Here is a 27,554-nt window from a genome sequence, read left to right as displayed (position 1 = left end):
TAGGAAGTTCGCTCTTTATGCTGATCAACGAGAAGATGTCGAGTGTGCTCCATGATACCCACGCTAAATTCCTTAAGATTTGGGATCCTTGACTCTCCTATTCCCTCCCGAACCTTGATCTGGCTAGTCTGCATTGTTCATGATCAGCTCTACATTTGAGCCCTTTCTGGAGGCGGGGGGTTGCGGGGACCCTACTTTCCCCTTTTCTCTCTTCCTTCCTGTAGCTTTTTCTACCTTTTCTTTCTCTTTTTCTTTTCTCTTTCTTTTTTCTCTCGTTTTCCTTTTCTTCCCCTTTCTTGTTCTTAGGGGAATTGGCCCCTATCCTTACATCTTAGAATGCTCATTATTACTCGTACCCGACGCAGAAGGCCTTTCACGTGTATATGGTTTTATATATATTGCAATTTGCTATCATGATGCTTTGACGTCTTTGTTGTTTTTTCAGCCTGAAAAGGTGTTCAACCTGTGTTTTTTTTTCTTTTCCCTTACATGTTCAGTCCTTTAAGATTGTATTTTCATTTTGTTCTTATTTCGTGCGTGGGTACTTTCATTGCCTGTTATTGTATATTAATTGAAAACTCAATAAAATGTATGGTTTGAAATGAAATTAATTGGGTATCAGCACACATGCCGGGAAGGAGAAGGACCTGGCTTGGGTGTTTTCCTTGCAGAGGCTGTGCAGCACAGGGCAGGACCACACTATGAACATGGCTGGAGAGGGAATGGAAGCTAGTATTTTACCACTTAGGGAGGTGGGGGGTATCCCATTTATAGGAAACAGTAAAATTGCAACAATGGGGGGCCCTGCCAGCTCAGCAAATGTAATTTACTGAATTGACTTTAGTTGAAGGAGCCAGGGGAAAAATTGTCGGCCGAACTCTAACTGCGGCCAATGAGGCAAAACTGGTTTTCTGACAGCAGCGCGTGGGCCCGGCGGTGTGGTCTTTCCTTCATCCGCCCTGTTTAGCATGGATGGGGGTATCTGTTCGATTTATTTTATTCAGCACACAGTCTGAACAAAATAAATAATCTATTCATGTGTGGCCAGCTGAATGAAGAGAAGACAAGTCTTAAGTGGATATGACAATGCTACACCGGTAAATGGCATTATGAATATTCTAGGTTACTATATATATATATATATATCATAATTACAGAAACTGGAAGGGAAGATTACATATTAATAAAATCTATTTGAATCAATATTTAATGGACTATGTCTGCATAACCATCAGCTGTATGGACAAAGCCTTGTTACTCATGGTATGAAACACCACATGGAAATAACAATGATGATTCTAGACTATGAAGATTATTATTATTATTAATATTATTATTATTGTGAACCAAAATCTATTTACGTACAGCTACTAAGAGAGACGGTTATACTGTACTGCTAGCTATGGGCTTCTAATCCGCAGGTACTTGTTGTATATGATGTTATATATATATATATATATTCATGTGACGTTATGCACCCCGCCTCCAAGATGGCGGCGGGCATGTGCAGACCGTGCCGGCAGCCAATATGGCCGCCGCGCGTTCTGATCATGAATTTTTATTTGCCCAAATAAGTTTTAGTATATTCGTCATATAAAAAATGTATTTCCGATTCGGACGAACTGCAGAATCAACTGAACTGAATTTTTTTTAACCTTTTGCATTGGAGCTACCCCCGCACTGTAAGGGTTAACTGCTCACTTAGACCAAAATGAGCACTTAACCCTGGCAGTGGGGGGGCAGACCCACTGTAAGGGTTAATAAAAAAGATACCCGGAGTTCTTCCTTCATCCTTGCAGGTCAGGAGTAGTCCCACTGCAAGGGTTAAGAAAGGTTTTGCATGGAGTTCTTATCTTATTTAAGGCCTTGTTCAAATGGGTGGCAAGGGGTAGTAAAAACAGATGGTTGATCTGCATTTTTACTGTCCCCTAACTGCCCACCGTAAAATAGTGTCGGCTCAAGCTTTTACACAAGACACCGCAAATTTTAAACAGTGTGTTGCATTTGGCAGGCATTGGTATTGTATTGGAATATAAAGAAAAAAAAGGAGAAAAAACAGCCAAGCAAATCGCTTTTTGGTGGGGAGGTGGAGCCTACTGCCCATGTGAATGGGACCTAAGCCAAAACAAAATGTTTTAATTTAAAAAAAGGAAGACATTTTCATTGGGAACTGGTCTGTAGTCCATTAAGCCATTCATCCCTCCAACACCTCCAATTGCTGCTGCATTTGTATCCGGCAAGAAACTCGAAATGTCATTCCATTGGAGTCCCAAGAGATATTGGAGAATATTTGCTGACAAACACGGATATGAAAAGGAGATTCTCCTCCGTTCTCCTCTGACAGATATTAATGTGTTGAAGATAACAGGACACAGGAAACTCTTATTACGTTGGGAGACTTCATTGGTGTTTATGGCAAAACATCTAAGCCGGAGTAGATGTTTGGGATTTGCAGGGGATCCAGGGAGGGCAGGAAATCCCGGAGGATAGGACATGTAACAGTTCAGCTCAGATGATCCCTCTGTGGGGAAGATTCATCTACTGAGCTCCGTGTGCATCCATTGTACTCCAGAGCTTCCTAATTATAGTCTTGTGCTTCATGATTTCACTGTATATAAATCCTAATAATTACATGCTATTAATGGTTCCCTTTTGGTCTGTTATATATACAAAAAGGGGAATGTATCAAAACCTAGAGCAGACAAAATCTGGAGCAGCTGTGCATGGCAACCAATCAGCTTCTCTCTTTCATTTTCGAATCTTAACTGACCAAACTGAAGAGATAATCTGATTGGTTGCCATGCACAGCTAATCCAGATTTTGCCTGCTCCAGTTTTCATATATTCCCCCCACAGTATTTTGTTATATCTGTTTGATAGGTGCCAGAAAATACCTGTTGATCCTGCCCAAAATCTTGTGAGCTGATGACTTTCTGTGATCTCTGCCTGCGCCACATCCATATCAGTTAGCAGTGATCTCGGTGGACTACAAAACAACTCCCCCATGCTAAAGAGAAGAGGTGTTCAGTAGTTCTGCCCTATGGTAAGAATGCTGCTCCTACATAGGGAGGAACCACAGCACCGGTCGATGGGTGCACGCATTAAAGTAGAATTAAACCTTCTTTTCTTTTGGCATATATCTACTGCTAGCAAGCAGGTTCAGGTGAGTAAAACTTTATTTCTTACACTTGGCAAAAATTAGCAGTTACACCTGGCAGTGCAGGGGTTAACAAGGGCTAATAAGTGCAGGGTTCTTCTTTAAGCTGGTTCTACACTGGCCATTTATTCTCGTCCTGCAGGCTGACCAAGAAAAAAAACCGCTTGTTTCCCCCCATCCAAGCTAAACATCATGCATTGTAGAGTCTCCCCCCACTGGGCTATTGTATTCTAAGCAGAATACATGAATAGTGGAATGCAACTGATTGGCTGAAAATTGACTTTTTTAAAATGAGCGTCATGAGAGGGCCACACATTGCTTAGATTTCTGCCGAAATTCAAGCAGTGTATAACCAGCTTTACACCATACAACAGAAGTCTGTTCAATACCAATATGTTTCTAAAGTCAGACACATAATGCGCCTGATTCAGCATAAACCATCCCTTTGTCTCCACAGTCAATGTATACCGCACATGGTCACAGATATATTTGTAGGACTAGACAGCAGCCGACATCATAAATGTTTACTCGTATCCCCCCCCCCAGAGCCTTTCTGTCTAATATGGTCTTTGTTCTCTTTATAATAATGGAACAGTCGTGCTTAGAAAATCTTTTTTATTCCTATAAAAGTGACACTCAGTATCATCAGAGAACATCCCAGCTGTTCCTCAGTTCCCAGAATGATATCTATTGACTTCATTTTCTTCTTCTCATTGTTTTTATCATATTTATTATTTCTTTCTTGTGTTCATTTGTAAGTTTAGCATTTGATTGTGTGATAATTCATGGGTATGTTCTTCTCTCTTTTGTTTTCGTTTTTGCCTAGATAACCGTAACAGAATCCTTTATATTATATTAACTAGGGATGCTACGATACCGATACTCGTACTCGCCCAAATGCTCCGATACTTATCCAGATACCAGAACTTCCGGTCAGAGGGAGATTTCCTCTGACTGGCAGTGCCGCGAGGGAACATGGAGCTGGCTTCCTGGCCAATCAGGAAGCCAGCCCATGGAAAATGACTTCCGGCCCGGCTTCCTGATTGGCCCAGAAGCCTACTCCATGCTGTTTGGCCGGCTCCATGCTGATTGGCCGGGAAGCCAGCTTCCCAGCTAATCAGCATCGAGTCGGCTTCCCTGCCAATTAGGAAGCCGAGGCACAAGTCATTACCCACTGCCTGGCCTCCTGATTGGCCGTAACAAGGACCTGGCTTCCCAGCCAATCAGTAGGCCAGGCAGCAGGTAATGACCCGCGTCCTGGGTTCGTAATTGGCCGGGAAGCCAGCTCCATGCTAATTGGCTGGGATGCCGTCTTCCTGGCCAATCAGCATGGAGCCGGCTTCCTGGGCAATAACACGCTGCCTGGCTTCCTGATTGGCCATGAAGCCGGCTTCATGCTACCGGAAGTACTGGTATCGGTACTCGGTATCGGTGAGTACCGAAATATAAATATCGGTACTCGTACTCAACACTGAAAAACCGGTATCGGTGCATCCCTACTATAAATGCTTTTCCAGTGTCCAGTACAGGGCACAAGCAAATGCTGTTACCATCTGGTGATTGGACACTGGCCATAGCTGTAGAACCCCATATAACCCCTCCCACTCCTGGAATCCTTAGTTTTTTGCTAGTGTCCTGTTCCTGTTCCTTCCCTCCCAGGAGAGGTTTTGGGGGTTTTACTCCAACCTGTTCATGGTTCCCAAACCAAACGGAGGGATACCTCCCATTCTGGACTTTAAAAAATGTTTCTAAAGGTTTCACAAGGAATCGTCTCACTCCGTCATTGCTTTATTACAAGAAGGAGATTTTCTTGCCTCTGTAGACATCATGGATTCCTACCTGCATTGCTGACTTTCTGTCCATCACAAATCTTTGTTCTCATGAAACATTATTCTACTTTATCTCCAAGATAGCAAACGTCAAAGATTAAAATGTCACTAAACCCTCAAGAAAAATAAATAAAAATCATGTTAAAGGAGTTGTAAAGTTCCAGCATATCCTCTCCTGTTATAACATCAGCATTGTAATAGGAATACATACTGGAGATGTTTTTGATAATGCAATCAATGCTTACATGAAAAAAAATCCTTTTATGCAGTGAGTGCTGCCTTCTGTCTGCTCATCATTTTTTCCAATCTTCCTGGATTCCCAGTGTGCTTTGTGGCTCTTTCCCTGCTGTTTGATGTGATACAATCTCCATTTCTCAAGAATACATATCCCATCATGCATTGCTTACAGCGAGCAATGATAATGTTACATTGTTCAGACGTTGAGTTGTAGTTCAGACGGCAGGCTCTTTGTCAGTGCACTGAGGAAGTACAGTCTTGGGGCATCTTCACTAATTAGGTTTACAAACTTCTAGATGGATATGGTTATTAGGAGTGGGATAGAACTTATGGAAACTTTTTAGTTTTTGTCTATAGATACCCTTTAAGTACCTTCATTGTTCATTGTTAGTCATCAGTATCCCTCGTAATGGCAGCATTGGACAGCACATTGACAACAATACTGTTTAAATCTCCTCACTGCAACTTCTATGAGGGTGGCTACTTTTGCTCTATATGATCCCACTATATGTGGACGTGTGGGCCGCCCTCCTCCACTTGCTTCCGACACGGAGTATAATAGTACGTGTTCACGCATTCAGCACCAGCACGTTAAAGCAAAGAAAAATGCCTTTTGTGATTAAACTGAGAACGATCATCACTCCCATTGATAACACTGGCGCTTAAACGACACTGTACCAACATGAAATAATTATTACACTGATGCATGCGCATTAGTACCTCCAACGCAATGCATGATGAAATTTGTAGTCTAAGTAGAGTAGTGCAGGTGACCACAGGTGTTCACTGCTCATACTCCATTGGTGCAAATGTAAATAAATGTAAATAAGAGGTGCAGTGGGGATCTCCCAGAGGAAGTAAAGAAGAGGGGAAAATATATATGTATGTGTGTGTGTGTGAGTTTGTGTGTGTGTATAAATAAAATATAATATTGTAAATAAATATATATATTTCACAAAAGAATATGACATGCTGTAAATAAAATTTACTGGATAAAACCGAAATATCATTATCAGTCGAACAATTTGACAAATGCAGCACATCGGCAAGATTCACGGCAAGCGTTATGGTTTGGCGAATCGTCGCCAGGGTCTAGTATGTCAAGTTTTCTTTACAGTGCGGTCCCCAGTGCAGGTTGTGTTGACCTAGTGACAAAGTGTTATGTATCAGCTAATGACAGTCGCCTCTCCTCATTGTAGGGGTCTGTTGTAATAAGAAGTGTGCACTTTCTACACACCGCCGGGGGAGGGGCTCCTCCTCCTCCCTTACCTGAGTGCCTGTTTACCTTAGGTGAGAGCTGGGAGCTGGTGAGATAAAGGAGCAGGCAACCCTATGGAGCAGACATTGCACAGCAAGCTGTGACACAAGACAGACCTCTTCCACTATGGATTCTACACACTATATACTGAAGGCCACGCTGACCACCATGTGCTCCAACAGTAGCGGTGGCGCAGTGCACCTTGGGCAAGCAGAAAGGTAAGCAGCTGAAGCGATGAATTTATTTAAACTATAGCTCCCGAAATTCCCTGAATTGAAATATCAGTGTTCTTATATCTGCATTCTATCAGCACACACCTCTGTTTTCTTGAACTGATTTTACTGACGCCGTTAGAATCGTGTTAGAAAAATATGTGTTTTTGGAACGTTCGTTTGATTCTCCTAATGGGGTCAAATCGACAATCGATTTCAACCATAGTGATGAAAAATATCAAAGGAGCAGGATGGAAATTTGTTCTCAAAATTCTACCAGTGAATGTGGTTTTCATTCATTCCAATCATTTTATTAAATCTGCATGCACGTGCCCTTTAAAAATATGCAACGCTCATAAGAAGTGTTTTTTTTCTGCATCCTTAAAATGCATATACAGCTGTCTATAATTAAAGTTTAGAATCTATCAATCAATGCTTGCATACACTGTTACGTATTATTAATCTAGGTAGGGGGACCATCATTTACTTTAGGGTATAAAAGAAAAAAAAATAGGTATAAAAGAGTTATTTCTAGCCATATACAAGCCATGGCATGGGCTGCTGATCGGTAGAATGATAATATATAAATGGTCACTTCAGAGACCTTATTTAACACCAACAAAAAATCCTGCTGCGATTGTCCAGGCAATTGCAAACTATTTGGATTTCCTGGAGATGTTTCGGGGTGCTCACAGACTTTACAAGTGTTTTCTGATCTGACCGCTGTCCCCCGGATGGGGCGTTGATGCTGTCATGTCTGTAGGTTGCCCTAGGCAATCTGTGTTACAATGTTCGGCTTTCTCTGGGTACTATAGATAAAGCACAAGTCCCGACATCACCTGCCTGCCAGACATGGTGATAATTACTTGAAGTCATTTAAACATCAAAGGTATGCACACAATGATAGTGAAGGGCAGTTCATGGTTTGTTAGTTGTTCTTCTTCTAGTAATCCCTAAACTGGTCACAGCCATAAGAATGTGCCTGGATTGGCTGCTATGATACGACCATTCTCTGCAAAGGGCATAACTAGAAATCACAGGGCCCCATACGAAATTTTGCAATGGGGCCCTGTGATTTCTAGTTGCGCCCCAGCAGCTGGCCATGAGCTTCACTCACACTTAACCTTTCCTCCATTAAGTATGCTGCAAAGCTGGTTTGCTTGCAAGAAGGTCTCTTTATGGTCCTCTATTATAATAGGATTGGTGCAATAGCTCACAGCCCACCCAGCTTCTGAACAAGGGTGAACTGCCACTTGGCCCAACATAGGCCATGATGTTTGATCTGAAGGCCTGATCTGAGATTTGTGTATTGATCTATATTATTTGTGAGGCAAGGGACGGGGCCAGCCGGCCCTTAAAGCATATCTAAACCCAAAAGCAAAAATGTAGCATATTGCAGATCATCAGTCCTTAGATGTGGAGGCCGCATTCGTTTCCTTTTTTTAAGCTTTTTATTTCCTTTATTTTTAACTGGTGATCCTGCCAGTAACACACTTCCTGTCCTAGGGTGACAACACTCACTCACTCACTCACTCACTCAACTGCAGCATTGCCACCCTACAAAAGGAAGTATGTTAGGTATACAGAACACCTCTCCTTATCTCTATTACCTAGGGAGGTGGTGCTCTGTAGTTCTTAGAAGAGAAGAAGAACTCGCAAAGCTGATAACATTGTTCCAGACATCAGTTGACTGGACAGGAAACTATAAGGGCATAGGATTTTTGGCAGGATCAACACGCATTTGTCAGAAAATGTTCTTAGTCTGAAAGAAAAGAAAAGTAAAAAAAGAAAAGAAAAGCAATACAGTCACCACATCTCATAAGCGCAATACATAACATTTTTGTTCTTGGGTTTAGATATCCTTTATTTACAGAAAAGTAGTCATGTGACCAAACAATCTCTTATAGGAATACCGGAGTAAAACATACCCGCTTATTAGAATATACAGTATATCTCCCTACAACAGCCACTTAATTCATCATATAATCAGTTCTATTTATTTTTATTACATTTATGCAACATGTGCAATAAAACCTTGTTTGGTAATTTGGCCCTGTATGCGTGTGCAATAGGGACCTTGGATTGTCAGGTCTTTATTGTTGTGATTGTAAAGAACCGGACCTGAAACCTGTTAGATAAAAAGCTGGTTAATATTCCACTTTATAATGCAGCCTTCTAGATGTATTTACTTTATAGGGAGTTGTTGTACGGACAGTTGGGGCTGTTAAATGAGAAAACTTTGGTTAAGAGCTCTTTTTAAAGTAAGAACAAACTTCTTAGGTATGTCACATTGTGACCGAAGGCTGAAGAATAAAAAGAAAAGTACATGTAATTAATGAGGCTGAAAGTGTTTGCTTGTTATTCAGCGGAGGTGTACAGGATCACACGAGTACAGAAGCGTGTTTGCGTGTGTGCTGTATGTACTGTGTCTATAGAGAGAGAGCAAAGGGGGGAACAGAGCAAGTAAATGAGGAGAAATATGGACAATGACAGAGATGGAGAGGTAAAAAAAAGGGAAATAAATGAAGGTAATTGTGTATTTATTCTGGTCTCGAACCAATTTGGTCGCAAACCGAATCAAATTTCCCCATAAGGTTCAATGTAAATCAGGTTAATCCGTTCGAACGTGGTTGCGAACCGATTTTGGTCGCGAACAGAATCAAGTTTTCCTATAGGGTTCAATGTAAATACGGTTAATCCGTTCTGAACCATATGTAAATGCATTACCACTCGGCATTATATATATATATATACTGTATATACTGTATATACACAGATTTACATGCATTTGTTTATTTTACTGAGCCAGTCCTGTGATCTTGCCACCAATTGCACACAGCATGGCTGGGTCAGTGACTAGACTTTCCTCTAGTGCAGTTAAGCAATGTAGTTTGGCCACCATAACATATAATATTTGATTTGTATTTTTTTTATCGATAGAGAACTAGATTTAATGCTATTTCTTATAATTGCCTACAATGGAACTTTCTGCTCCAACCGCATGCGTAATGTAGATGTGGTTTTTCAGTAATGTCTCCAATGCAATCTGATGCAGCCTGTTATTGATTTATTTTATCAGTAGAAGTCAATTAATAAATATTTTAGATTGTTCTCTTTATTGTATATGCTTGGTATTGTGTAATCACTTTGTGTAAGTCTTAGGTCCCTCTGATCGGCATATATTTCTTGACTTCTATAGCTGCAATGTATTTATTATGTTCCCTGTAAGTTCACATTGTCACATGTTCATGTATTCCTGTAGCCCCGCCCCCTGGAGACCCTGGGTGCCTTCTAATGGAGAGAGAGAATTAGAGGTTCAGCAAAGTCTGGTAAGTCTGTACAATGTATTACTCCATCACTGGTTTCATGAGCATTTGTGGCACTTAAATGCTTGTTACTGATCATTTGTTAACATAAGTCAAAACTATTTCATAAGCTTTGGATATAGTTAGACCCTCTGTCAGTCTTTTATTGCTGCCTATGTCCCCATTGGGGAGATTCACCTTCTCAATTTGTCCTGAGGACCATTTGCAAAAGTTATAGAGATCTGATATATCTTGGGGAGAAGGTGAGGGGAGATCTTAACGGAGACACCCATTCTGGTGCCGACTGTCTAAGACAGGGATGTTCGAACTGCGGCCCTCCAGCTGTGGTGGAACTACGAATCCCATGAGGCTTTGCAATATTCTCACACCCACAGACATGACTCCCGGAGAGAGATGCTTCATGGGATTTGCAGTTCCACCACAGCTGGAGGGCCGGAGTTTGGACATCCCTGGTCTAAGAGGATAATTTATTTCACTTTGCAGAGATTCCTATGGTGTCTCCTGAGCAGGAAGGGAATGGTAATGCCAAAAATCCCAGGTGGGCTGGGGATTTTGACAAGGAGAGCTCATTATAGGGGTTTAGAAGACATAGAAGAAGCCAAGGATTGACTGTGGTGGTTGAATCTACCCATCATCATCTATCCTATATTGGCATATTGGTTTTGGGTGGACTGATCATTGAAGGGGCACAGACATTAGGTACTCACAGGGGCGCGCCGAGGCCGGGTGTCACAAGAAGCAGAGACCGAGTGACACCCCACCGTGAGGTCATCACGCACGGTCATCTCATTGATGCCTGCCGGCGGCCATTTCGGTGATGGACGCCGGCAGAGAGAGGAGGGGACGTTCACCTAGCGGGATGAGGTATGCCGCCGGGTCCCCTCCTCTCTGCTGAAACTGTCAGGCTCCCGGCCCATGACCGAGTGCCCGACTTTTTAGATGGAGTGACACCAAAATGACTGCCAGTCATTTTGGACCCCTCCAATGGTGTAGCCTGGGTGCGGGCCGCACCCCCCTCTACCCCCTTATGACGCCACTGGGTACTAATTAACAGATTCTGACAATTTTGGTAGGATCAGGCCATGATTGGGTTATCGTTGGACACCTGTCATCAGACAACCCCAAATGATCCTTCTAGGGAGAGGAGGCCATTGGTTGGATTGATAAACACTAGTTCCCCCAGGTAAATCTGGGGTCAGCTGACCACATATACATTTATTTAAACACACTAAAGGTGAACATATCTGTGTTGGGAGCTGAAAGATGGTTTAAAATACTTGCATAACCAGCTGCTGTCAAACGCCTATGGCTCCTGCTGAAGCTGAGGTGTGTTGATGTCTACATTGTGCAGATTTGAAAAGTGAATGGGTGACAGAGGGGATAATGAAGACTCCATTGTATCTGTGAATAGAGAAGTAGAGTGCAAGCCATGTTTGATGTGTGAGCCACCAGCAGACATTACAGAGGAAGAGGATGTCCAGTTGACTACCAGACAATAGGATCTCCTTATAGAGCCTGTAGTCTTTCAAGTGAGACAGCCTGCTCTCTGCTATTGTACCGAGATTCTCAAAGCATGCAGTTAGAGCTAGAATTACACTAAAGCCCCATTATAATGGGAACATTACTGTATTTTCCTGCAGAGGAACACTAGAACAAAGAGAACCTGTTCAGCTGTCATCTGAGCTAAACTCCACTGTGCCTCCATAGAAAATCTAAGCCAGGACTCCAGAACGCCCTTCATCATTGCTGGCAATGTATAGGGGTCTTGTACAAATATTTTAGGTTGTAAGCCCTCAGGGTCAGGGTCCTCCTTACCATCTTGTCTTGACTTGTATTGTGATTGTAATGTCTTCCCTATATTGTAGAGCGCTGCGCAAACTGTTGGTGCTATATAATTCCCGTATAACAATAATAATAATAATAATAATCTTTTTATTTATGGTCAGGAGTCAAAAATAAAATATTTTTTAGAATTAATCTTTCATGTTCCAAAACAAAAATTCAAAGCATTGCTCCTGCTATAGAAGAGTATGAATACTTACCTTTCTGATGGGCGGCAAATCCAAACTTCTTCAAGCAGTACAGCCTCCGAAATGTCTTTAGCATTTACACTTGTAGGAGTGTCGGAGTGCCAGATTCATACGTCCCCCGCAGTGCTCATTGGTTCTACCCATCAGTCTCTATGTCACTACTGTGTCCTGCTGTAGAGGCCAGAAGGAGGAACCACAGTGCATGGGGTAAATGGAGATGTGCAGGCATTTCACACTCTTGGAAGTGTTCAAATGTCGAAAATTTGCTAGGGGCTGTACTACTTGAAGACAGAGGAATTTGGATTTGCCCCCCGCCAGAGAGGTAGTGTGGAGCTCTAGTCTCCTTTTTACCTCATTTGCGTGATTACATTTCAGTTGTGCTGAAAGAAACCCAGTGTTTACAGAACTTAATGACTCTTTAGAGCAGGGAGCTCAGTGGGAGGTTTCATTCAAACAAAGGTAGGCACAAAGCAAGCTTTAAGTCCCCATTCACATTTAGGTGTTTTGTTGCTCAAAGGTAAGCACGACAAAACACTCAAGACAAGGAATCCCATTAATTTCTATGACCCCTTGTACTTTTTCAAGGGAAAGGCATATTCATACTTGAGACAAAACACTCAGGTGTGAACAGGGCCCATAGAAATGAATGGGATTCCTCGTTTTGAGTGTTTTGTCATGCTGTATTACTATATCTGGGTATGACTGAGTCAAGCTACACTCCTAAGAACATGTGTGGATTAACTTTGTATAACTGTATCTTTAATAGGGGATCCCAGCAAACAATGATGATCAGCATATTGGAAGGAAAGGGGCACATGGCTTTCAACATCCAGTACGGTAGGTTCCAGCTCTCTTATTTGGGGTTCTGTCCCTTAGAAGTCATGATTTTGCTAGATTCTTAAATCGGATGTATCAGTAAATTTACAAGTGTGTATGAATAAATTCATTTTAATAAAAGCTCCACATGTACTAATGAAAAGCAGTCCTTGAGCTTGCTTAGTTTGGTTTTGCGTCCTCTGTTCTAATAGTCTCAGAAATTGATCAGACATTTACCGTATATACTCGAGTATAAGCCGTCCCGAATATAAGCCGAGGTACCTAATTTTACCACAAAAAAACTGGGAAAAAGTATTGACCCGAATATAAGCTGAGGGTGGGAAATGAGGCAGCTACTGGTAGATAGATACGAATAAAATTACATTAATATTTATTTAAAAGAAAAACAATAACCTAGCTCTGTAAGTGGAAAAGGGGGTACAGGGCTACATATCATGTACTACGGATCATTTAACCCATTCATATTAGCAGAGGATAATTGTAAATCTTAGTCTCCGGCCACCTAAATTAGGACCCGGAGACTGCCAGATGACCCCGCTCGGAGCGCCGCCCACCGGAGCAGCAGTGACGCGACGCTCGGCGAGGTAAGTAAGAAGACACCTGACGCTGACTCGAGTATAAGCCGAGGGGTGCACTTTTTAGAAAAAAAATGGGCTGAAAATCTCAGCTTATACTCGAGTATATACGGTATCCACATTATTAAATCACTTATTACATAAGAAAGTTTATAAATAGAATTACATTTTAGAATAGGAAATATGGGGACTACAATAGATGATCCCTTCCCTGGCTTTCATGTTGCTCCTTTTGGCGTTAGTACTTTTGGTCACTTACAAGGAAAAAGTATGTACTGTAGATCAAGAGTCCTGACTTTACTCTGACTTTGCTGGTCTCCGAAAGTACTTAAAGGAGAACTATGAGGTGAGTATAAATCACTCAGCCTCATAGTTCGAGCCGACGTGTTACAATGAAGCTGTCACACAGCGGTTCAATAGATCAGGGAAGTGAGCGAACACATACCGTTGCTCGCATACTTCCCGATCATCTCCCTGCAGAGAGCCGTGACTGGCAGTCAAGGCTCCCTGCAGGGATTCCCCCCTCCCAGCTCCGATCCTCCAGCCCTTACTGGAGGAAGGGACAGGGGAGGGGGCGGGGACAGCTGGCTCTGCCTCTAGATAGGCAGAGCCCGCTGTCACTCACGCAGCTGGGTGGATCTCGACAGTAATCTCGGGATCCGTCCCGGCTGTGGCGGTCTCAGAATACCGCAAGCTGTAGCTCACTATATACTGAGCTCTGGGTCACGGGAGGAGGTTGGTATATGTCCTCCCTTGACCCTTAAGAGAACTATGGGCAAAAGCACTTACCCCATAGTTCTCTTTTAGGTCAGAAACAGTGAGGCAACTAGCATATTCATAAGGAAGTCGGCAATGGCGGCCTGTATATTTCTCTCAGTATAGGTTTCTGCCACTAGATGTCTTCAGCCTTCTGAGTTAAATGACAGCCAGCATCATTCAACCGGCTTCCTCTGAGCCTAGGCTGTCATGGGCCCACCCCAAGCCTGTGACTGGTCAGTGAAGAAGAGGCAACAGAGTGATGAGCTTATCCCTATGTCACTCTGTTATCTCCTTCTTTCAGAATGCTCCTTGTGTTGCTTCTTCCTCTCCCAGTCTGAGCTATGCTATGCAAGGACTGCAAGAAGCTGACACCCGGTCAAAGTCAGGTAACTTAACACTCCTTGCATTTAAAAAGACAGTTAACAATGTATAAAATGATTACAGAACTGCATTCATTTGTGTCCTTTAGATCTCCCTAGAGTTCATCTTTAAAGCTTACCATACACGTTACAATCTGATTGCACAATCAGCTTTAGATCTCCCTACAACTATGTAGCGTAAGGGCTTGCCTGATTGGATACAGATTGATTGGATAGATTAGGTCGGTACTCATCTGACAAAGTTTTGGCAAATCTTAAGTTGATTGTACAACGTTTGTATGGCCAGAGTGTAAAGTGTATGGCGACATTCAGTTATACTCCTAGATTACAAGTATCTAAATTGCATTTTCTTTGTATTTGACAGTCTGTACATGCCAAAATCGAAAACAGAGGAATATCTACAACACATGGGAAAGAAAGTCCTGGCCAATTTCCCAGTCCAGGCCACCATCCACTTCTACAATGATGACACTGACTCTGAAGAAGAAGAAGAGGAAGAAGATGACTACAGCATGGACTTTTATAACTACTACCAGAACGCCAAGTGTTTTCCGGGGAGCGAGATTGAAAAAGTCCCACAAGGCAGTTCCAATTACTCTTCATTTTCAGCCGCTAAATAGACCCGGACAGTGATGTGACAGTGAAGCTTAGACAATAGAATGGGTAATTCTGATGTACAGCCCATCCGGTGGTTCTCGATGTGTGCTAATTGAAGAAAACCATCCAACCAGATAATATCCCGGCATTTTTCATAGCAGTCTGTGAACACCTTCTGTTTTAAGAAGGATAATTAGTGCAATGGACACTTAAGTGACTGTTAAGAAAGGACTTGGGTTCTTCAACATGTTTGTACAGAGACAAGAGATCATGATACAAAGGAGAAACAATATATGAGTATACAATAGACTTGTATATTTAACACTTGAGCTCTTAAAGCGGACCGAAACTCTTAATGGTTGGTGCCAATTGATATTAGTTTGCATATGTTAAGGAAAACATAAAACTGTTTTTTGAATGGTAGCTTCACCTTTTAATGCAGCCATTCATATTTGCGCAATTAGCCATGTGTTCCTCTACGTGTGGCAAATTATGTAGAAGCAGAGTGTCCCGGGTAAGAAGGCATTAAAGACCATGCAATGTGCCTGCATGGAAGGTTACACCATCTGTTGGCCGGCATCTCAGATCAGGATGAAGATGGCCATCCATGCCAGAGAACCCCTGAAAATAATTACTGTGTACTATGGTACATTGGTATGATGGTCAGTGGGAAGAATGTGCATCACAGTGGTGGTCAGGGGTAAAAATGCGCATCACCTTGGTGGTCAGTGGGAAGAATGTTCCTCACCTTGGTGGTCAGTGGGAAGAATGCTTCTCACCTTGGTGGTAAGTGGAAAGAATGATTTTCACCTTGGTTGTCAGTGAAAAGAATGTTCCTCACCTTGGTGGTCAGTGGGAAGAATGAGCATCACAGTGGTGGTCAGGGGGAAGAATGCGCATCACAGTGGTGGTCAGGGGGAAGAATGTTTCTCACCATGGTGGTCAGTGGGAAGAATGCTCCTCACCTTGGTGGTCAGTGGGAAGAATGAGCATCACAGTGGTGGTTAGTGGAAAGAATGCTTCTCACCTTGGTGGTCAGTAGAAAGAATGCTCCTCACATTGGTGGTCATTGGAAAGAATGCTTCTCACGGTGGTAGTCAAAGGGAAGAATGCTCCTTACATTGGTGGTCAGTAGGAATGCTTCTTACACTGGTGGTCAATGGGAAGAATACTTATTTTCTTACATTAATGGTCAGTGGGAACAATGCCTTCCCTACAGATAGCTAAAAAGGAACCCTTGAAGTAATTTTCAAGTCTCAGGGAACCCTTGACAATAATTACTAATATACAGCTTATTGTACATTAGTGTGGTGGTCAGTGGGAAGAATGCTTCTTACGTTGGTGGTCATTAGGGAGAATGCTTCTTACATTGTTGGTTAGTGGGGGGAAATGCCCTTCCTACAGATAGCTAAAAAGATAATTAGTTACTTATCTAAGTGAAGGAAATTGCCCATTGCTCAAGGAACCCTTCAAGCAACCTCTAGAGGAACTCTAGGATTCCATGGAACCCTGGTTGAGAAACTAGGACTGCTTATCTGTGATTACAAGGGCCTAATTTATCTTTAAAGCATATGTAGATAAAAAAAATTTGTGTTGGATACTGTAGGGAATGGTTAAGGCCCAGTTAGCTTTCTTTTTTTAATCTATGTCCTATTGGGGAGACTTCCCTTTACTTTCTGTCCTGAAGACGTAACAGCACAGAGGAGAATATCTCTTCAAAGACAAGTGGATCATGTCATCATTAGACAGTCATCATGAGAACAAGTTTCTCCTCTTATAGATTTCCCCTTACCTCCTGTTCTTGTGGAAAAAAAAATCTATGGATTTGTATCACTTTCTGTACTGGAGACAATGTGCACCACAACAAATAGGGTAAATGTCCCCACTGGGGACACAGAGGAGCAATAAACACCTGATATAGGTTCTAGAACTTCCATATTCTATCCACATCTGCAACAATAAAAAAAATAAAAGGATATACCATTCGCATTTCGCTGATGAACTTTGGTATTTTCTTACTGTAACATGTTTGATGGATTTATGTGAAGATAATGTCTATAGGACACATATAAGATACTGTAAATATGTTCTTTTTTTATGAATTGTAGATGTGGGTCCCTAACAAATTTGCACTCAAGTAATTTTATTTGTACATACTGTGTAAATAATGCAATTGTTTTGTATTGTAAACATTTAATGAACAAATGTTCAAATTCAATAAAAGAGAAAAAACGTGAATGCCATTATATTTCTAAATAATATAGCAACTTTCCCGAACCTGCACTGTCTCCAATGCATTAAAAGCGATTCTTGCAATGTTAAAGTGACAGTAAACTCAGACGATAAATCTTGAACATAATTTAAAGCACCCTAACTATTAACAAAAATGTATCCTGTTTGTGTATCACTCGGCTGTAGACCCTCAAATCATCTCTGAATTGGTGCTGACACTATCCTTCCTCCTGGAGGGGGGCTACTTTTGTTCCCCCTCCTGTGATAGACTATAACTTCAGTACAAATTAGATAACCAAAGGTGAGATTGTGGTCCATCACGGGAGGGAGCTTGGAGCGTTGGCTACTTTACAACACACACAGGAACCATGGGGAGCAAAAGTAGCCCCTCTCCAGATGGAAGGACAGCGTCCGCACCAAGTCAGAGAGGATTTGAGAATCTACAGCTGAGGGATAAACAAATAAGCTCCGTTTTTGTTAATAGTTGAGGTACTTGACTGAATTTTTAAGATTTAACTCCTGAGTTTAGTGTCACTTTAAATCTATGACTGTGGGGTTTCCCTTTTTCCCTTTTCAGCCTTAGGACTCCAGATACTGGCAGCTGACCACAGTTATCCTGCTGTGCCTATAGAAGCATCCAACAGTTTCAGTGTATGGTTCTCATTTAGTTTATGTTATAAAGATGCAAAATCCTTTTTTATTGGCATTGGTCATGTGTCCAGGCACCAGAGATGTGCAGGATTACAATCATTATAGTACACATTTCCATGTGAGATGACAATTTATTTTTACCTGATTATGGTGGTGATCTCACCACTATGAGTGCTTACGGCCACCCTCAGAAGTTTGCTATTAGGGAGTATAAGAGGTCATACAGAAGAGCAGGGGTAGGCAACCTCAGTACTCCAGCTGTAATGAAACAACAAATACCATCATGCCTCTACTTCTGGAAGTCATAATGTGCCTGTCAGAGTTTTGCAATGCCTCATGGGATTTGAAGTTTCACCACAGCTGGAGTGCCGAGGTTGCCTACAACTGGCCATATACCAGTAGAATTGCGTACAAAAAGTTTTGGGATCGTTAGTTGGATTCTGTAATAGGTAATGGGGTCAAATCGATGATCCATTTCAACCGTAGAGACAAAAACAAAGAAATCTAAGGAGCTGGATGGAATGAGATTCTAACAGTGAATGTGGTTTTTGTTCGGGAAACTCAATTCATTCCAAATTCGAATGTTCTGATGAGATTTTGCGTATGAATGACCCTCTCCCTTGAGATTAAATTTCATGCTTAGCAGAACCAAGTGTTCAAGTTAATGGAGCACGTTAGACTTTTCATCTTTTACAAAGTACCTACAGTAGACATTGAGTGGCACAGGCCATACATGCGCAATCTGGCTGCCAGACAATCTTCCTTATATGAGATCACGGTACAAATATGTACTACTCATAATGCAATTCAGTAATAGCTGCATAGAATTTCTCAGGGCGGGTTCCCTCATGGTTATAACAGTGGGCAATTCCTGTACAACGTGTTCAAACTGCCACTTGTAGTCTCCTTTGGAAGCCCATGTAACAGTGTGACAATGCAGGAACACAATTGGGGGACAGTCACAAAATACTAATTAGTATAGTCCCATCACAAACTATACCAGAATGACGGATCACACATTCTTGATGAAGGAGGTCCTGTATCGTTGGGTATCAAAGTGATCAATTCTTTGAACAAGAAGCAAGATGTGCTGGTGACATATTTCATTCAGGGAATTATGTAGATATCTCACCTGACCATTGCAGAGTCACTTCAGCACCCTTATTTGGTGGGTGCTGAAGTGACTCTGCAGATGGTGCCACATATACACTGCCTGGCCAAAAAAAAGTCACACACTCTAATATTTTGTTGGACCCCCTTTAGCTTTGATTACAGCATGCTTTCTCCATGGCATCATCTCGATAAGATTATACAATGGCACAACATATATTTCCATCCAGAGTTGCAGTAATTTTCTTGTAGTGATGATGGGAGAGTCGGACCACTTTGTAAAGTCTTCTCCAGCACATCCCAAAGATTCTCAATGGGGTTAAGGTCTGGACTCTGTGGTGGCCAATCCATGTGTGTAAATTATGTCTCATGCTCCCTGAACCACTCTTTCACAATCTGAGCCCGATGAGTCCTGGCATTGTCATCTTGGAATATGCCCAATGTGCCATCAGAGAAGAAAAAAATCAATTTATGGAAAATCCTGGTCATTCAGTATGTTCAGGTAGGCAGCTGGCCTCATTTTTGGGCACATAACGTTCCTATTATCCAATGGAGGGCTCTGACCTATTTGGTTAGCTAAATCCAGGTGGTGATTTTTTTTTTGGCCAGGCAGTGTATATCCAGAAGGTAAAGTATGTTAGCAGCACACCAAGGATCCTCAACGCCTTAGCTTAGCACACCAAGGATCCTCAACGCCGTTTGACACTATGTTTGGACATCAATAAAGACGTTATTGGATACGGTCCTTCGGAGGGCAGGTGACATACTTTACCTTCTGAATACTGTACATATAGGAACATAGCATTGTCACCCTTTAACAGGAAGTGCTTGAACAAGGACCTTCAGGGCAGGTATAGTTCAAAAAGGCTCTAAATGTAAAAATGTTTCAGTGTATATTAGAATGGTATTAACGTAATAAAAACTAGACAAGATTTTAGTGATCGGGTTTACATAAACTTTAAAAGGGATGAGAAAGAGTTAAAGCAAGGCTCTTTGAGGATGTGGAAGACAAGTGGTTGCTGGTGGCACTTGAAGGCCAGGCTGGTTGTGTTTACACAGTATGGGAAAGGAAGAGGTTTGGGAGTCTGAAGTGGAATTCACTGGAGCAGAACAAGTGCAAGGTGTGAGTGTATGTATATGTGTGTTATTGGAGACAGCGTATGTGGTGCCATCTCAATCTGCACAGGATGTGTTGGGTACCTATGTCCCATTTATGAAACATGAGATGATTATGAAGGTCTTCTGGTCTCCTGAGACAGGAAATAGTGACAGAACCGCACTCCGAACATACGTTGTACAAATACAAAGTCAGCATGGTGGCTGTACACCAGGAATTTTCTATGTTCTTCCCACGTCTTTGTGAATTTATTATAGGAACTAAAACAGAGTGACACCCCTTTGCCATGGCCTCCATCCTTCAGCCAAGGAAAATGGCTCCTCTGCTTTACATTTAGCCTTGCTTGCCCGATGCATAAATGCGTAGAACTGCATTCATGATCTATTCCTATACATTTTGGAGATGATTGATTCTGGTACTCTTTGTTACTGTATTCACTGTTTGATTATCTACATTTAGGCCTCATTCACACTGCTAAGAGCCGTCCCTTACAGATCCGTGCGGCGTGCACATCCATATCGGGCTGCTCCCGGGAAGGACAGGTGCTACGTGTGATTGTACGCAGCAGCCTGTTCTTCTCTATGGGAGTACGCCGCCCTATGCCGCCGTACGCTCACCTGAACTGGTGTCCATGCTCGGATGCAGACAGGATGGATCCTGTCTGCCTACGAGTACGGACACCCGTACCCGCACCGATGTGCAGCTCGGGTGAGCGTACGGCCGCGTACTCCCATAGAGAAGAAAAGGCTGCTGCGTACAAACACACGCAGCACCTGTCCTTCCCGGGAGTGGCCCAATACAGTCGTGCACGCCGCACGGATCTGTGCGGGCCTGGCTTTTAGCAGTGTGAATGAGGCCTAAATGTAGATAATCAATCAATGAGTACAGAAACAAAGAGTACCAGAATCAATGGTCTCCTAAATGTATGGGAATAGATAATGAATGGATACCGCATGGATATGTACGGGCCGGCTATTAGCAATGTGAATGAGGCCTTACTGTTTGTATTGTGTTGTTTGGAAACATTTATAAATAAAGAATTTACAAAAAAAAGAAAACTTCTCCAGGGTACAAAGGAGCAGACTATCCATATGGTGGGACATGGCGACATGACGTCCTCAGGAGATGGAATATTGTATTTCCTATGGCGTGCTGTAATCAATCATGTTATCCGCCCGTCATAGCAAGAGCTGTCACTCGGCGCTATTGGGACCGTCACACCTTCCATGGGAACACCTTCACTGCAGGTAAACACATCCTGAGCCCGGGAATCCTATCCTCACATGTGCCTCACTTTTGTATTATAGACATGGGGCTCTCCTGCTGCTTCTCATGACCCTTCCGCACTGTGATGGATGGCTTAAAGGTCAGGTGTAGTCACCTGGGCCTCCTCCATGATGGTTCACACAGCTGTCATCGCAAAGTCAGAGGACACAAGTCCTATATATTCTTATTCTCTCCGGCTGCAATATATATCTTATTACACATCTAGAACTCTTCTTGGTGGATTTTGGCACCCTATGTCCAATTTTCTGATTTGGAGGCCTATATCGAAGCCGGGGAAAGGTATTTCAGAAATGACAAGACCGTCTTTTTCGTTAGCACAGACAGTTATTTTATCATAAGTGATCAGCAATAGATTACAGCAATCGTCCTTAAAGTGATATTAAAGTTAGAATTGTTTTAAAGTAGTATTAGGCTTCCTTCACACTGGCCACCTGCGTTTTTATGCATAGATCTAGGAAAGAAGGTCCTTGCTGCACTTCTTACAGGGATTCCCATGCAGATATGCAAGCGGGTGCGTGAAATTAGAGTTGGGCTCAATGTAGGAGTCGAACGTAAGTTTGACTCGAACATTGCTAACACACGAACTATAAGGGCGTTCGGCGATCTGTTCAACCGCTAAACACACCACCAGGCAATGCACCTTGTGAAGCCCAAATTGGCTAAAGGCTTGCATCTTCATAGTTTTATTTTTAATCATTATTATTTCTATTTATTTTGTATTGTTTTATTTTTTATTTCGTCTAGCAGTCGTTGTCGCCGTGGACAACGCTGGACGTCGTGATTGACCCTGGATTACGTCGGTGGATCAATTTTGTTTTTACAATAAAGGACTTTTTTTTTTCAATTAAAGGATTTTTTCCAAAAGTCTGTTATTTTAGTTCAAATTTTTTAACCCCTTAGTGAATGGGTAGGGGTATAAGTACCACTTACTCATTCACAAGGGGGTAGGGGGGCTGCATCTGGGTGCCTTTATGAAATGGGTACCCTGATGTGAATAAGCCCCCTGTCCGCACCCCAACAACCAATGCCCCAGGGCTTGTGAGGAAGAGGCCCTTGTCCCCATTGGCACAGTAGCAAGATGATTTTCCAGGGGCAACCCCTGGTATGGGAGGGAGAGGGGGTGTTCGCTCGACCCCCCTCCTTTCCGGTCCTGCTAGGCCTGTGCTCGGATCAAGGGTCTGGTATGGAATTTTAGGGGGGACCACACTTTTTTTTTCCCCCATTTTTGGGGGTGGGGTTCCTCCTTAAAATTCCTACCAGACCTTAAGGGTCTGGTATGACTTTGAGGGGGAACCCCACACACTTTTTTTTTTAAATGGGGCCCCGAAAGCGCTTGCAAAACGAGAGACAGCATACGTCAATAAATGAACACTTATTTGCTGTAAGGAAACTGGTGTGTTGGTGACATTCTCCAATATCTTTATACGGAGATCTGTCTGCAAAATGTGTCAGGACAGAAGCTGTGTTTATGCTTCTAGATGCTTAAAATGATGCGCGTTTACACGCATATGTATTCGGGTGCATCTGTCCTTTGTCCATTGAAACAGTCCATTGGAGTAGCCAATGAGATTTCTGCAAATAAATGCGTCTTGCGTTAATTCCTGGACGCACCTGACTTCTGTTTTATTTCTACACGCAGCTAAACTGACTGCAGATGAAAGCATGTAAACGCCAGGCGTGGATAGACCTATTGACAATCATTAGATGCATATATATACTGTATATGCGTTTAGAAAACCATTCTAAAGACATATAAACACATCTCATTGCAACTAATGTGAATGTAGCCTCAAACTTTCAGTCTTTTTTTTCAATAATGAATCCATATCAAACAAATACACATCGCCCAGCAAAGGATTTCTTTTAATTTTTGCCCAAACACTTTTACACTCATCATGTTATCAGACAGCTCCAACTCTCTCAGCTCGGCTTCCTTGAACTTCCTCTCCAGTACAAGACCACAAGGGACAGAGCAGTCTCCAGCAGATGTTCATCTACTAGCTTGGAGAAGGTAGGAGCGTAGCGGCTTACGTTGCTGTGCCTTTGTGCTTGTGGAAACACACAGATTACTAGTACACACATGGGTGGCTCTATAGGACCCTGCAAGGGAAAGGAGCCACCCTAAAACAGGATATCAGGGCCAATGCTCTGATTCTGACCATCTGATTCTGCAAGAAACTATTAACCATATCCATCTAACAGTTTGTAAACTAATTGAAGATACCCGTAGGATGTACTTCCTCAATGCACTGACACCATTTTACTCAGCCCGGTGAATAAGCACTTCCTTGTGTCACGAATCTCACAGAGCCTGCCTTGTGAACTGCAACTCAACATGTAGCAGACAGAAGGCAGCACTTACTACATAAAAGGGATTTTTTTCCAGTAAGCTTTGATTTCATTATCACAAACATCTCCAGTGTGTATTCCTATTACAATGCTGATGTTATAACACGATGGGATATGCTGGGACTTTACAACTTCTTTAAGCACTGAAGATGAGACAATATCATTCAATGGAAGTGGACAGGAGCGGGCTTTATGTTCTCGTAGTGTTGAACCAAGTTGCAATCTTCTAATAAATATGTCTCATGATCTATGTCACTGCTCCTGTTCGGCATTGTCTTGCTGGGGGACAGGATTGATAAATGCGCCCTTATGTCTCATGGTCCATCTCTGCAATCTGGGACGGCTGATATGGGGAGGTCACGGGGTGAGAACGGGGGCAAGTTTGTTAGCAGGCGCTCCCTGGCCATCTTCCCTGAGACTCTGCATATCTGATCTCAGCGGGGTAATCATTACATCGCCTCTGCCTGGACTGGCCTCCCATGGCAGCTGTCAGTACAGTGTTGTGGATGGGACCTGTTGACAAGGACGAATTTTGGGCTGTAATGAGAGACGAATGGTCAGCTGGTGAAATTCACCTTCCATAATATCACATGTGCACTGAATAGCAGCAATGAAAGCTCGGATAGTAAGAAACAAAAAGAAAACTTTACACACTTCAGCCCGATACTGTTAGTCCTGGCTCACCCTGAGCGTTTTCTAGCGCTTTTTCTGCCCTAAAAAAAATTCAAAAAATCTACCCCCAAAAAAAATCCCAATCTATTTCTATGGCTCTGTTCCCATCTGAGTGTTTTGTCGCAATAAGCAACATGCCTGTCGCTGGAAAAAGTACAGGAGTTTTTTTTGGCATATTACAGCTCGTTTTGGACACATAGACGGAATAGGAAACGCTTGAAAACGCCTGTTTGCTGTGTTTTCACGAGATTTTATGAGCGTTTTAATGCGCTTTTTCTCATTAACATCAATGAGCTATGATCCGCTCACAAAAAAACTTGCTTTTTGCCGTATGCGCATAAAACGTGCATATAAATGCGCATAAAACGCTCAAAAACACCCATTACAAAAGTGTGTTAAAACGCGCAAAAACACTGTCGTCTATGTGTGAACCAGGCTTTAAAGTACCGACATACGTGAGATGATTGTTGCCTGGTTTTAACATACTTACTTTGCTGCTCAGTCCCATTCAATACTGTCTTGAGGACTGCGACTTACCACATACCCAACTATGAACTGTACATCAGTCAGGGAACACGTGCTGAAGTGTAGACATGTGTGATTTGTTTCGTTCTGAATCAAAATTCGTACTAATTTTCTGAAATTCGGACACATCTGAATTTTCAAATCCGAATGCGTCCATATCTGAATTTCTGATCCCGTTCTGATCCCGTTCGAATTGAATCAGACATGTGACTTCTCTGGCCAATCAGATGTGTTTTTTCGGTTTAATGGATCTGAATATGAATTTTCGTTGCGGCAACATGGTAGCCATACTCAGTATATACATATAATACTACAGCTGAGGCTCCTAGACCCGAATGACATTCAGGATCCGAATTTCTGAATTGCATTGGGGAGCTCCTGAATGCCATTCGGGTCTAGGAGCCTCAGCTTTAGTAACATATGTATATGGCTTCCAGACTGGAATAGCATTCGGTATCCGAATTTCCGAATTGCATTCGGGAGCTCCCAAAAGCCATTCGGGTCTGGGAGCCATATACATATATTACTAAAGCTGAGGCTCTCAGACCCGAGTAACATTCGGGAGCTCCTGAGTCCTGAATGCAATTCGGAAATTCGGATCCCAAATGCCATTCGGGTCTGGGAGGTTCAGCTTTAGTATTAATATCTGTATATGGTTTTCTGTGGTATTCGCAACGAATATTCGTAAACTCATCCGAAACGTAACAAAAATTTGGATAGCGTCCGAATCCGAACCGAATTGAATTTTCGTATCCGAATCCCAAAATAACGATATATCTGAACCTAATTTTTCCGCAGCTTACATATCTATTGAAGGGTAAGTCCATCCGAAAAGTATATATTACTTGTAGTTGTGTGTTGGATCCGGGTGGGCTGAGTCAGCGCTTCACTTCTTATATGTCTTGGATGCTCTGGCCACAAGATTTCCATTACAACAAAGGATTCGCCAGGAACCCCTAAAGTAGTCATAAACTCTCAAACTCAATAATGAATCCAGATCAAACAAATTATACATTGGCCAGCAAAGTATTTCTTTATATTTTTGCCCAAGCCCTTACAGTTATCATATTTCTGAACGGCTCCATCTCTCTCAGCTCGGCTTCCCTGAACTTCCTCTCCAGTGCAAGATCAAAAGGGACAGAGCAGTCATCAGCAGCTCTCCATCTACTAGCTTGGAAAAGGGACAAGCAAGAAGGAAAAAAGGGAAGCCTTGGGAATGGCTTGCCTTGCTGTGGCTGTCTTACTAGCACAAATAAGGGTGGCTTCATAGAAACCTGCAAGGGAAAGGAGCCACCCTAAAACAGGACCAGTGCTCAGGGGACCAGCTGATTCTGCAGAAAACTGAAACTTTTAAACATCAAGGACCATCATCAATTGCAAATGATTTAAAGGGTAAGTTCACTTTCCCAAGTGAATTTGGGAAAATGGAATTACTACCTGCTCCAATCTGGCCTCCTCTCTCTACCCCCTCCCCGCTATACTTGTTTTTCAGCGAACATTCCTTCACCTCCACTGGCACGGGCGTACTATCCATACCCCATACTGCCGTGTAGCACAGCCCTGCACTATGGATTTTGAACTTTGCTTGCAAATGGCGAGCACTCATTGGTCAACGTGGTCAGAAGCGCTTCTCATGACCGATGAGTGCTCGCCATTTGCAAGCAAAGTTCAAAATCCATACTGCAGGGCTGTGCTATACAGAAGTATGGGGTATGGATAGTACACCCGTACCGGCGGAGGGGAAGGAGTGTTCACTAAAAGCTCCCCAATGCAATTCGGAAATTCGGATCCCGAATGCCATTCGGGTCTAGGAGCCTCAGGTTTTGTATCATATGTATATAGTGAACACGAAAATTCGTGTTCAGACCCATTCGGATGCATTAAACCGAAAACACATCTGATTGGCCAGAAAAGTCACATGTCTGTTTCAGTTCAGTTTTTGAATTAAATTTGGAAACAGAAATTCGGATACATTGGGATTCGGAAATTCAGATGTGTCCGAACATCCAAATTTCGTAAAATTTGTCCGAATTTTGATTCAGAACGAAACGAATCGCACATGTCTATCACAAATACAAAGTGAATGCATTCTACGATTTCTGGTCTAAAATCGACCTTTTAACTTCCTGAAGATTCAACCTGTTGTAGGCTTTGTCTTCATTCTTCTTCTATGTGTAAACCGCACTTAATGGTGTGTTGGTGGCTATTGGAAGTTTCTCTACCCAAATGCAATAAGAATAAACTCTCTAAAAAAATAAATCAGCCCTTTATATTGATATGACTGATGAGGACACTGGGGTTGTCTAAAAAGCTTGCGATCTAAACATATTTTAAGTTTAAAAGGTATCAGCTAACCCAACAGTTTCCCTTTTCAGTATGTTTTCCCATAAACGACAGTCTACTGAGGATAAATAC

This window comes from Nanorana parkeri, unplaced genomic scaffold (assembly GCF_000935625.1).
Source record: "Nanorana parkeri isolate BGI_ZX_2015 unplaced genomic scaffold, ASM93562v1 scaffold186, whole genome shotgun sequence".
NCBI classification, from domain to species: Eukaryota; Metazoa; Chordata; class Amphibia; order Anura; family Dicroglossidae; genus Nanorana; species Nanorana parkeri.
This window is presented reverse-complemented; position numbering follows the sequence as displayed.